Source organism: Apis florea, unplaced genomic scaffold, assembly GCF_048593485.1.
Source record: "Apis florea isolate Af1SG1 unplaced genomic scaffold, ASM4859348v1 contig_3203_pilon, whole genome shotgun sequence".
NCBI classification, from domain to species: domain Eukaryota; kingdom Metazoa; phylum Arthropoda; class Insecta; order Hymenoptera; family Apidae; genus Apis; species Apis florea.
In genome coordinates this window covers 3,319,423-3,333,716 of record NW_028256723.1, presented here as the reverse complement: position 1 = coordinate 3,333,716, position 14,294 = coordinate 3,319,423, and the positions used below count along the sequence as shown (strand labels likewise).

Here is a 14,294-nt window from a genome sequence, read left to right as displayed (position 1 = left end):
CTTATTCTTCCCTTTTCTTCCTAATCTTTTTTCTCCTCTTTCCTTTCTTTCGACCAGATGGAAGATCACCGGCAGATACAGCTTCTTACAGGGAGGAAACCGGCGCGGTCCGGTAATTGAATTTATTTAGCTCTTGTAAGTTTTCCGCTCGCTGAACCACTTCGCTCCTGTACACGGCGTTTCATCTTCGGATCGAAATGATAATTTTATACCATTCGTTTAATATCGAAGGAACAGAGAATTGAACAATGATACGATTTATAAGAAAAGAAAATATTTATTTAAAAAAAGATGAATTTGATCTTTGTATATTCAGAACGATCCATCTAACTTGCACGTATCTCGCTTATGCTTCACCACACTGAGGAATATTTGACTTCAAGGCACACGAACGAAGATTTGGGCAAAAAAGATTTGTTGCCTTTTTTTTAAAATTTCACGTCGAATCTATTTTTCAATGGAATTATTCGTATTTAAGGTTACGAATAACGAGCGAAAATGAACGAAGAAGAATTATATATCGATGCAACGAACGGTTTAAGAAGCGTCCTGTATAACTCTGTTAAACGGTTCGACGTCGCGGATAGCCGCGGTGGATCGGCGACGCCTCAAGACTAGCTAAATCACGCACGATAGCCGGCTTATTGATAGTCGAGGAAATGGGCGAATAAATGGATACGTAATTAAGATATCGGCCGGGGGATAATTGCAATTAAGAGGTAATCGGGGAATTATGATAATTCTCGATACGCCTCTCCGTTCTTATAATATGTTAATTAATATCGAGGCTTGAACCCTCGGGCTAGGCTGCGGATCAGGCGGCGGCCGGATCTCGCCACGTCAAAGGATATCCTGCTTTCCCGTTCAGGGCAAAAAGAAAAAGAAAAAAAAAAAAAAAAGAATCGTGGAACCGAAGAGAAGAAAATTTATATAAATAAATCCGCGGCCTTTATTAGATTCAACTAAGTTTTTCTCCCCTCGCAAGAACCAATTTCCGAGAGATTTCTTCGGGTTCCGTTCGCGGAGGAAACAGGCGAATTCGAGAAGCAATCTCGCTTTAGCATTGGCTTTTAACTTGCATTAATTTCGCAAAACGATCATCTCGCGGGATTATGTCTTTCTTCTGGAAATAAGAACCGTAATTTGATGGAATTCAATGGTTTATATATATATATATATTTTTTTTTTTCATAAATTCGATTTTTTTGAGTTCCAAACGAATTTTTACACTCTGACCGATTTCCTTCTTTCGAATATTCTATGAATTTGTAATGTTATAGTACCGTTTACGAAATTGTTTTAATGTTTCGTCGTCGAAATAATAGATCGATATCTATCTTTTCGACGAACGATTTGAAAACAATTTTAAACAAGTGAGTTTAAATTACATCGTAAACATTTCCAAAAGCTTAAAATGAAAGCTACTTCATCCCATGACCCCTCAAAATTAAACTATTTATTTACGGAGAGCGTAGAAGTAAAAGATTATTTGAAAATAATCGAATAAAATAATTTCTCAATTCCAAATTCTTATTCATCTTATTCCCTCCAATTTTCCAGCACGAATCCACGCAAAAATCTTAAAACAACTCCGTATACACTTTTGGATACTTGGATACACGTTTAAAAATCTTGGAAAATAATATCTAACGCGAAACGTGTTCGCGTTAGAGCCGACAGAGGAGCGCATAAATATCGATATGATCGATCCCCACACGTCGTTTAAACAGATCGTGGACGGTGGATCGTTGAAACGGTAATGATACGCGATGCCACATAAATTATACCCGTTCCCCGCGATACAGGTTGTCTTCTTCTTGAATTCCGCCAGTCCCCTCTCCCTGAACCCGCTCTCCGCTCAAATTTACATTCCCCCGCGGGAAATGTAATTCCACGGGAAAAATGTAGATCGGACGTCGTTATTACGATCGTTAGAACCGCTAAGAAGACGAGGACGATCGTCTCACTCGCTCGAAGAGGAGGAAACGTTCGTTCTATCCAGCTCGTCTCGTCTCCTTTTCCTTCCATCCACGAGAATCTTCGTACGAATTACGACGAGTTCGAGATTGCCATTCGATCGATTGATTTTTCATTTTTCATTCGGGGCGTTTAAAAGCTTAATAACGAGCCACGAACACCGGCTTTATATCCTCATCCTCCTCCTCCTCCTCCTTCTCCTCCCTGTCGATAAGACGATAAATCTGTGAGATCGATTCTTAACACAGGCTTTCCTCTCCAGGCGAATCTATCGGGCAACGTTCGTTATTGGGATGTTATTACAGGATGAGATTTGTTTTACGAATTCGTTTCTTTCTTTCTTGAAAAAGATAAAAGTAAAATTTGCGTAAATCGAATTATAATAAAATTAAAATTCATCGATAAACGGGTTACGAGAATTACAATGCCTTTTGGCAAATTTCTGGATAGTCGATGTTTGTGTCGAACGCGTGTTATTTCCAGCAAAAAAAAAAAAACAGTAAGCGCTTATTTCAACCAATCATTGTTGCAAAGAATTTAAAAATTCTTGCGTGAACATTAAACATCCAGCAAACGATTAACCATCGGCCCCTAAAATTACAATATCATTAGCCTTCATCATCGATGAAGCACAAGCTCGTTAAAAGTTCCGTGATTTATTCGTTATCCGATTCGTAGTTATTAGTAACTCAAAAAAGAGAGAGAGAAAGAGAAAAAAAATTTAGAAAATAAATTTCATCGATCAGGTGGACGAATCTATTGGTCGTAAACGTTCCTTTCCAATAGATTTCCAAGATGTCGCATTTCGCAAAGTTTCATTTTTTTTTTTAAGAAAAAGAAGAGGAAGAAAAAAAAGAGAGAACGCTCAACTACTTAACGACGATCCTATAGACGTGCATTTATCATTGTAAATAACACGGTGGCACGAGTGAATAGCGATGTGTAGAATTGGAAAATCTATGTGATAATGTAAATAAAATATGCGAAAATGACGTGCTTAACGACGTCGACCTCGAAGGTAAAGCGATTTCCCTGCTGCACTTACATGAATCGAGATTAATAATTAATATTTTCTCTTCTTTTTTTCTTTTCTTTGAAGCGTAACTGGATGATTCGTTCACAATCTTGATTGTGAACGAGGCGAAGAAAAATAAAGAAAAATAATATCGTGCGATTCGAAAGACACGACAATCCACGTTCCAAGGTCTATCATTGAAGGAAAAATCGGCTGGAACGCACGAGGATCCATCGAGGTGGTCCACGAGCTTTTCGCGCCGAGCTATTTACGCAGATGTAATTTCTCGAGAGATTTCTCGCGAGGGATCGGGAGATAAATCTAATTTCCTCCGTGGCGGAAGTTGGCGCCGTGAAAAAGAGGCGGCGTGAAATTAACGCCATTAATGGCAAAGTTCGAAGTAGTATTCATTTATTAGCCGCGCGTGAAGCGCTTAAATTTCAAGTCTTCGTATCTTTGTCGCTTGGGAAATTGCCTTTATCATATAACACGCGAGCGCGAGCACTTTGGTAGCTTAAATTGTCGTTTAAGAGGAAATGTCTTAAGCCCGAATGTCGATGAAGCCCGGTGGAAATTGCTTAATGAGCTTCGATCGAGGGAGAAAGGTTGTATTTTCTCGTAGTGAAAAGGAAAAAGTATATAATTAATAACGCAAATATTCGCGACACGTATCATCCCCGACTAAAAGCGTTATTGAAAGGAAGTGATAATAGTTTTTCGAGTGTACATTTCGAGACGAGCAATTACCTTTTATTGAAATAATTAAGAGAAGAGGAATTATCACATTGGATTTACAACAACCAATAAATATGTATTATTGCGCCTTCGTTTCTTTCCTACAACGTGAGAAAAGGGAATAAATGTCGGAACGGATTGACATTTCAATTGAAGTTCGCAATCAAGGGATAAAAGAGTAAAATTGGAGGGAGAAAAAAAAACGGTGTGTCAGGTATTTTACGTGGTATATATCACTAGAGGAACAGTTGAAAGTGCAACATAGTCATATATATATATATATTTATATACCGGTCGGGAATGCATTCGAGTTAACGGCATTCGCGTCGAACATCTCTTTCGAAGTGAAAGCTACGCTAAGCCGCTACACTAAAACTGATAAATCTTCCGACTGTTTGCCTTCTCGTTCGAATAAGGCTTTTTTTCCAACGAGGATCATTTAGGAGGTCAACGAATTACACACGAATGCATTTATTTTCTCGTCGGCTATCGCACGATGAATATTTCGGCCTCTAACAGCGTCGAAATCTCTTTCGTTTCTGTCTGTGCAATTTTAAAATTTTATATAGATCTTCTTTCTAGAAATTCTTATTTAAACATTCTCGAGAACTTTCTCGCGATATTAACGAGGACTTGTATAACGGACTAATATTAGAAAGGTTCAATAAAAAAAGCAGCGCTTCGCAGCATCAGCGAGAAATTGTCGAGAACACAACCGTATGAATTTTATCCATCCTTTTTCTCTTCTCTTTTTTCAATTACAGTTTTGCGATAAGTGTAACATCATCGCCATTTTTCACTTTCAAATTCACGTCACAGAGAGAGAGATTAATCATATGATAATCTCGCGAGTAGATAATCACTTTAAGGTATCATTATCCGTGGAATTTCTCGATAATAACTTACAGAAAGAAAAACAAAAACACTTTTCAAGTAACAAACCCGTTATTACAACAATTACAATTGTTCAACAAAATTTCAAAATTCTCCAGGTGTCGTCAACCGATCAAAAGAAGAACAAAGTTCATTAATTTTGTTACGTTTCGCGCACGTTTCGATCAGATGATTCGTAATCACGTAAAATATCGTTCTCCTATCTCGAGATCGTTGGAAAGCGCGGTTTGGCCTGAGGGCGGGATGTGTGCAACGAATTTTCCAACGGTGGCCCAAAGGCCAGAGTATCCCGAGATCGAAGCACGACCTCGTGTCGCCCTCTTTCTTTTCTTTTCTTCTGGCAGCCTCTCCTCCCCCCCTGCTCGCTATTATAAAGACGGTGGGAATTGATTAAAATTCAAAGTGATCCACTTCGGGCGAAAGGTGCCTTCCTCTTCCTTAATGATCGCTATAATATCACGTATAAAAGCGGCAGAAACTTCGAACGGGAAACGTGACTGAGATCGTGAATGAAGGAAGGCAGGCCAAGCCTTCGACACGAGCTACCTACCGAGAAGTCTTCATTCAGCTTCGTGAAGGTCCACGAGATTCTGAATCTAACGGAATTGGTGTGTGCGTGTGTATACACGTAATAATAATCGAAGGGTGTCCCTCCATTGGATTACTTTCAAACTTGTTCGATCCACCGTGTCGTGAGAATGTTAATTGTTGAATAAATTATATCGCGCGCTCCAATCGATATAATCAGAAGATTTTGTGTGCGTATAAGATTTACTATATAAGATTTACTATATATAAAAAAATCACGCGTTTGAAGTTTAATTAATAATTGTTTCGCGACTATGTTTCAGCAATACATAACGCAAGTACAGCGGCGAGATAAGGTTGACAAAAATACCGATACAAAGTAAAACATTTTTCCCTCCTTTCTCTCCACAAATTCGGGCAACGATGATACGGGAAACTAATATTCCATGTGAACCGATATCTACAACCTCTATTACAGGAACTATCCAATTGATATCCAATATCCAATGTTCCCTATCCAATTAATCGCATACCTAAGCGTAATAAGGGAATATCGCTCGAGATCGAATATATGTATATCCCCGACGAAGTTTAATCTTTAACATTGTCACAAGTTGTCGTGGAAAATACAATCGACAGGTTCACGATATATGTATATTTGATACACTTCAAATATCTCTAGCATCCCGGGTAACAGTGGAGAATTCGCTCGTTGGTGAATCGAGGACCTTCTTCAATTATAGAACCGATACTACACTTCCTACGATCTGCTTATCGCAACCTATTTACGAAGCCTGACACGAATCCACGACACGATTATTCATTCAGGCGTTTCTCCGCGATTCTTGATATGTATACAGTTATGCGCATAACGCATTGGCCGCCGTTATAATAAAATACTTGTGCGTTTTGTACGTATAGTAAGATAGATAAACAGCGTGTATTTATATATATAACACGTGTATAATACACGTCGGTGGAAATTTCAGAGTGGCGGAATTGTTATTTTTACCGGGATCCAGGAGGAGGAATTTCGAATTCACATTTCCCCGCCCGCAGCAACGGGCTATCCATCATTCGTTGCTCGCACCACTAAGTCTGTGTGTAATTATTCATCGCGTTTAGTTCCACGACTCTCTTTCTCTTCTCCCCTGCCTCTGCATATATTTTCTTAACACACTCGTCGTTCAACTTCTATTCCCGATTCCTCGTTGATAGCCTTTTGTCTCTTTTGTCGCCGACGATTATTATTTTTCTCTCCTTTGTTTTTCGATGGTTTTTAATTTCTTCTCCTTCTTCGTGAAGATTTAGAGATTCGAAAAGCGTCAAGGATTAGATTAATTTTTTCACGGTGTAATTATCATTGTTCGGGGCGAAGGTAATCCATTAATTATCAATTGTACAAAGGCGTATAAAGAATCGATTGATTTCGGTAGGCGGTGGCCGCTTTCGAGAAGAAAGCATTTGTCGGACGACCCAATTGATCAAAACGATCGTCAATCACGACGAATGATCCAATTCGTTTTCGAGCTCGATAAACTGATTGCTCGATTCTTTTTTTTTTTTCTTTTCACGATTTAGTTATCGATGGGAAATGTTCAAGAAAGCGTGCACAAATGTGTAAACAATCGTTTTCTCTTCTCAATTTGTGCCAGTAATTTAATACAACTTTCTCAACGTACGAAAAATAAAAAATAATAATAATAATCTTATTACTTTCGTTTAAAAGTTATAACGTAATTAAAATCGAATACGATTTATTAAAAAGAGAATGCGCCCGAATTAGATTAGGCTTGTTCTGAGCATAAAATCTTAATTTCACCATGAAAGGATTATTTAAGTAGGATTTGCTTCATCAATGATCCAATCGAGATGATTTATGATCCATAGAGAAACGGTTGTCGGATTAAAGATGAAAGAAAGGTTAAAGAGGAAAAAGATATTCGTTCCACGGAGGAAATTGTACGAAAAAAAAAAAGAAGAAAAAAGATTCTCCGCGGGAGTGTACGAAATTTTGAGAACCCCTGTCGCGGGTGAGGAAGGAAAAAAGTGAAAAAAGTGAAAAAAAAAAAAAAAAAAAGGAAACAACTGCGTGCATTGAGTTATTTGACTCGCGACCACCGCTAATAATTTTAATCCATCGGACGTATGCACTTTTACCCAAACGGGGACCATTAATTCACCATATATCCAGTGTGTCGAGGGGTCAACCTGTTATTTATCATAAAATATGAGGGCTCGTGCCGGGCGAGCCGCAGCCTTTATGTAATGGTGCATAATAAATTGCATTCAATCTGGCCGCTCTGCCACTCGAAAATATTTATATAGCACGCGCGTTTCCATCCTCGCGTAACGTTTCCCTCTTTCCTCCATCCGATTCGCAAACTATGAACTAAACAATGAACAAATCGGCGGAACGCCGATGACTAACGATTAACCGGCCGCCCACTCGATGAATCGTCATTTCATCATTTTATCCTCGTTGTTTGAGCTTTGAATATCGAGTGGACACTTGTTACATTTTCCAAAAATCCTTTTATAAATTCCTTATTACGATTCTCAATCCTGTATCGAATGAAACGAGTAAAGACACAGTTTGAATGAAACAAAACTTTTCAAAATTATCTCCAAGAATTATTGTTTTATCCTGAATCATCAATCTCAATCATTCGCAATGAGATTGTTTCGCTTCCAAACAGATTCTCCGCATTGAGAAGATCCAGCGGATTTTCATGGGATCGGCGAACCGATCATCGGAAGGTTTTCACCCTCGTCCAGTTTAAAAAGCGAGGCGGATGCAAGCTTTGAAGGGGGATTCGAAAGGAACGCATGGGCGCAACCGCGATTCGAAGTTATCGTCGAAATAATTGGGCTGGCCGTCGAAACTTCCATTCTTTACGATCCATAAAGGTATGCGTTCAAAGGCTCGCGATAAATCGGCGGATGAGCCATTAAGCGGATCCTTCGCGGATTTCTCCTCATAACGGCCTCTAAAACAAACAGAAGACGCTCTTCTTACTTGGTGGAAGGTAGAAGCGCCTCCCGTGGATCGTTACTACCTTCCCAAGCTTGTCGTTTCGTAAATTACCCTACCCTACAAATACCCGCGTTTAACCCTGAAGAAACGTTTTGCGCATGGTAAACGCGTACAGGAATCAGGGATAACGACGCGCGGCTTGTAACTTCTTGTCTTCTTGGTTCCGGGGATCGTGCTTTTAGGTCTTGTTCGCACCATTTGCGAACGTTTCACGCGTTCCATGCGTTTTTCGTATCGAGGAGTGATCCGTGTTTGAAGAAGGCACGAGCGTTTGAATATCCTATTTAAAGATCCTTTATTTATTTTTTTTTTTTTACTTGCAAATTGAAGATTTTATCTTTTAAAAGTTTTATTATTAAGAGACGTTGTTGCGTTCGTTCTCCCTTAGTATTTATAATTATTTATAAAGGTTGAAGAGTGGGATATAATCAATTTCATTTAGGTGAAAATTCAATTAATCGAACGAAATTTTAGTTAGTTAAATTAAAGTCCTTTATATTGAATCCACTTGTCCGAACGTAAACTCTTGTTATTTGAATTAAAAATAATTGGTAATGGAGAGAATCGGAGGAATTCTCTTGTTTTATGAACTATTTGTTCCCCGACCAGCTCGAATAAATGGATTTCCATTATACGGTATATATGTAATATTATGTACACGTAATTTGGAACAGGAAAAAATATGCGTTGTTGAGGTATCATTTTATCTCAACTGAATTATATAATTTATTCGGATATAATAGCGAAACGTTTGTGTAATTTGGATAATTTCTCTCGGTGCATAAACGCTCTCTTATAAAATCGAATAAAATATAATTGGAACTTTGTGTTTGCCCCGAACTCGCTTCGATATATATTTTCAACTCGACTTTAGTTATTAAGTAGAATTTAATCGAGAAGAATGTATTTACCTTCTTTTCCACGAGATCCAATAAATTCGGCCAAGTGTCCATGTGTGCACGGTTGAAAAGATTTTCAAGCTGAATTCCACGTTTTTTGAAATATCACGAAACGGATATTTGTTTTAGCAAAAATTAAATGAAATTTATTCCGTACACGTGCACACAAGCGAAACGCGTGTTTCCACGGAATAAGAGAGGAATCTCGTGCGTTATGAGCTGCTGATAATTTTTAAATTATTGGACACGGTATAAAGGTATAAAAAGGGGGACGGATCTTTAAAAAAATCGTAGTCGTAATTCTGTCGGATGCAGAGATCATCTCGAGTCCCTAAAGGAAGCTTGAACTTTGCACTTTACATCCGATATACTGGTTCCTTGAACAGCAGATCCTAGGCTGAAAGCACTGGACCTTGGAAAGTGGATAGTAGATTTACTTGGCAATGAATAACAGCGAATTATTTTCACCGAGATCTGTACAAATAGAAAGTAAGTAAATTCTATACGAATTTAATTTGCAGTGAAAATTTTAAAAAATATTGTGCATAGGAAAATTCTTAAATATACGTGTGAAATATGAATGTATTTACGAAGAACGAAAATGAGTTGATTCAAAGGATTAATTAATATTTGCACGATTTCTTTTATTCTTTATTACGTACGCACGCGCGTGAAATAATAGATCGAAATGTAATAATACAGATGCATGATAACTATACACGTATCAATAACCACTTACATTTTACACTCGTCGGTTCAATAATGCATAATTTTGATTTATATTTAAAATAATTTCATATCTGTTAATTTAAGGTGTATCTGATTTACGCTTTTCGATCGGAAATGAAGGTGTAATTATACGAAAATTCGTAACAATAAAACCCCCGAATCTGATACAGTTCCGGATATTTATAAATTGAAAATACGATCAAATATTCTACTGTATCGAATGTAAAAACAGGCAGTAAGCAAATTTATTATGTATTGTTTATAATTCAACAACGCGTCGAAGAAAGAAGAATTTTCGACGATAATATTATTATCGACGTATATATATATAAAATACAACTTATTATTAAATTTGTTCAACGTACGACAACGTATTAACTCGGTGTATTCGTACGAATGTTACACGGGAATAGAGGAAGGAGACACAGAATTTATGGTTAAACGCGAACGATGATTAAAGCAATGGCCGGTTAATACGTTGAATCGGTTGTTAGTTTTGCGCGAGGTGGACATTTCCGTGTATCGTTTTACCCATACTCAGAATGTTAATGAGGGACACCGCGATTGTATTAATATTTCGTGAAACACGAGAAGAAGGTATAAAGCCTTTAACATCTCGAATATACGCGCGAGGATATTAATCTTGAAAATTCAATGGGATCCGGCCTACGCTCGATTCTTGCCCGACCTTTTGCTCTTATCGCCCTTTATTTCACCTGAAAATTAATTCAGGTTCTTTTTTTTTTCAACGTTTCAAAGTTTTAAAATCTCGTTTCACGGAGAAAACGATATATTTGCATAAAAATCCTCGATCATTAATGATCGATACGAAACTTTCGAAAGTCTTCTTCCAAACTTTTTCCTTCCTTTCCGAATTCCGCTCCGTCGCAATTTCATTTTAACCAATATCGAAACGAAGTAAGTCGGATGAAACAATCGAAGATATGATGTGACTTTCGCCGCTCTAAGGATATTGTGCGATCAACAGGCAGAAAGAAGTCGAAGAACAACCGTGGGACACGTTCCACCCTCGTAATTTCGTATTCGCGCCCGTTTCGATTCTTTCTCTCGCTTCTTTCCTTCCCGCTTTCGAGATATAAGGTCCCGATAAGTCGATAAAATTGATTGGATCGAAGAAATTCCCTCGGACAATAAGGCCAGGGCTGGCCAACTCCGCATCGGTCATCATCTCGTTTCGCGATTTTTCAGTGCACGTACTTTTCTTCTTCTTCTTCTTCTTCTTCTTACTCTTTTTTTCTATTCTTTTCTAGAAGGAAGAATCCTTAAGGAATGGACGGAGCAAAGGATGGAGATCAATTTAGAGACCAAGCATGACGAGCATTTTAGTGTAATATACGTGTAAGTAAATATTTTTTCTTATTGTTGCTTATTGATACGTGTATGAAATTTGCAAAATTATCAAAATGGTTAATGTGGAAATTTTTTAGGAATTTTAAAAGGAAGATGGTTCGAAGAGAAACGAAAGAACGGTACGATTAAAGAAAGAAGAAATAAATAAATAAATAAATAAGTAAATATGCGTGATAACGGTATATTAATTTCATTCCCGAGACGGGGAATCTATTTGATTCGATTTCTTCGAATATTGTGAAACGTGGAAAGGAAATTGAAATTATTCGCAATTGCACGGGCAATTTATTTGATGGATCTCTTTCGAGAACGAAACTCGAAGAAAATTCGATTGTATTGAATTGAACGCAACGGTTTCTTTTTTTTTTTTTTCTCAAAACTTTTGAGAAATTTGTATTCGTGAAATACATAGAAGATGCGTATTCATTACACGTGATAGAGTAATAAAATCTATGGCAAAAAATCACGGTTTAACTACGTGTATCATTATCACCGATATACGCGTCAAACACGTTTGCAACACGTTTGATCGTTAAATCGAACCTCTACTTTTCTTCGAATTAAATATCATCCAGCGCGGATGTACGCATACGTAATAACACGATTATAAATCACGTGATAAAACAAGTATTCGAGTCTGTGTCTACACGCTTGTTCCATTAAACCAATTTCCTCAAGGCAATAAGTATCCTCGCAATCGCAATCTGTTCGACTGCAAGGGTCGAATACCATCTCGAGGGTGATCAGAGCGACGTATCAAGTACGCTACGTGTAACGAGCATAACGAGGAGAGAAAGGCGCACTTTCACGAGGTATTATTTCCAAGACCGATTATTATTAGAAACTGGGCGCGATGCAAACTAATAGCGACCCCTTCCACCAGTGGAACAGAACGAAATTCACGGTTGAAACTTTCACCCTGTCCCATCGTTCTTACAACGAGCCGTTCTAATCGTCTCGGTTAATCGTTTAAAGGAACTTTGTACGAACTCCTGCACGTACGCTTTCATCCAGCATATCAGACACAAGTCACATCTAATGTTATTATTTCATCCTATCGCAAGATTCAATCGGGGAGAATTATTTTAAAATTCTTACTTTTTCAATCGTAACTCTTCTTGAAATATCTTTCAATTATATCGATACGAATATTCTTCGAGTCATAATCAAGATATCCCTTTGTCTCGTGTAGAAAATCCTATTGTTCGTGCAATGGCGGTGAATCGATTCGAGAGAGATATGCGGACGTTTCATCGCACAGAGAAGAGAGAGAGAGAAAAAAAGGAAAATCTAAGCTTTAACGAGGCCTTTAATTACGCGTCGACGATCGTCGAAATAAAGTTGAAAAGTATTTGCGACGTGTAAACCTGGAAAGAATTTGTCCCCTGTCAATATTGAAAAATTGGTATCCGGGTCCTGGGTCTCTTTTAATCTTACGGTATCGATGTGGAACATTGTTGCTGCTCCCCGGGGGATTTGCGGGTAATCCTGGCTTTTCAGATACCGGGGGAAACGAGTTTTTATTACACACACGCGGCTTCCGACAGACGTTCGATATTTTAAACGGATGGCGGGACAATCAATCGAGATTCCGCCGCGTTTCGACTCGGGATAAAATCGTTGGGACCGATGGCATTAATTGTAATCGATTCGCGCTCGATACAAATGTATCTTGAATTAATATTGGAACGATTGAATTTAATACAAAACCGTGTAAAAACGTGTGCGCGTAGATTCAATTCTGTTCGAATATTTTCTATCCGCGATAGATTCGTTTTATTTATTCGTTTTATTCCATTCTTTATGGGAGGATATTTATTTATGAAAATTGACGTTTATTCGATGGGATCGCGTTCCAAATTGTTCCAATCGGCGAGATTAATTTTATTGTTTTTTTTTTTTTTCAAAATGTGCGTGTTCAAAAATACGGTGAAGAGAAAAAAAATTAATGATAATGAAATTTTTAATACCAGTAAATATTAGATGAAGGAAACAAAAAAATTTCTTTAAATTTTATTTGAGAAAAGAATAAATCCACAATTCATCGTTCTACTTAGATAAATTTTTCCCGCGATACGATTGTAAATAATACAGTTACATCCGTCAATTAACGATGTTATGAATAATAATGTGTAAGAATTATTGATAAATGATTACCATCATCTTGCAGCGCATAATTGAAATTCTTCTTCGACGAGCACAACAAACGATATTATTAATTATACCATAAAATAGGTATATTCAATCACGTAAATGGGACGAGCTTGTTAATTTTTTAATGAAGAAAGATATAACAGGTACAATCTTAAGACGCGGAGGGGGAATATTTATGGGGCGATTAATAATAAGAGTACCTACAACTCTGTCATCCAGCCGCGTAAAGAATGGGCAATAGATTCACATGCTAACATCGTTGAACGAAGGGTAGGGCGGCGGGGTAGGGTTGAATGAAAAGAAAATGGTGGAGGAAGGGTGTTAATTTATGAGGTTTATAGCGTGTGTCGGTGACAACAATTAATTACCTCCACGCGCATAAATACGGCGATACACGTCCCCTCCCCCTTCTGTCCTTCCTCCACCCACTGAATCATCTTCCCCATTCAAGGATCCAAAGTGCCGTTATAAAAGAATAAATTTCCGCTAATGTTGAACAGAAACCGGATATCTTCTCCCCCCCCCCCCCCGTGATAACATCGAAAAAATGATAAAACCGTTTAAAGAGCAACCGGTAAAAACCGGATATTCTTCGAAATCGCACGACTATTATTATTATATTTGACCAATGCCAATTCGTCATTCCCAACTCTCTATTTATTCCTTTGTTTTTTCTTTCTTTCTTTCCATTCTTCTTTTTTAAGATCGATTCGAAAATAATGACGATTTCTTTTTTATTTTTCATCGATCGGCAATTCGAGCAACTCGAGCAGTTTTTGAAAAAAGGATTTTTCGAAATGGAAATTAAAGCGATAAGGAGAGGGGAAAAATTTTCACAACGATAAAATTCAAAAATTCAAAAGTAAATTAATTAAATATATATCATCGGTATTTTTATAAATATTTGAAAAGATTACAATCATAGTATTCGTAGAAAATAATATTCGTACTAATA

At 37.6% G+C, this 14,294-nt stretch overlaps 1 long non-coding RNA gene across 1 annotated transcript in view; it reads left to right on the top strand.

The window, feature by feature from the left end:
• LOC147657146 (uncharacterized) overlaps positions 1 to 11,362 on the top strand; it is an 82,770-nt gene extending 71,408 nt beyond the window's left edge. The window contains exons 3-4 of the long non-coding RNA XR_015292966.1: positions 11,086 to 11,173; positions 11,263 to 11,362. This is a non-coding gene — a long non-coding RNA (uncharacterized LOC147657146). The remainder of the gene's footprint in view (positions 1 to 11,085; positions 11,174 to 11,262) is intronic.
• Positions 11,363 to 14,294: the final 2,932 nt, after the last annotated feature.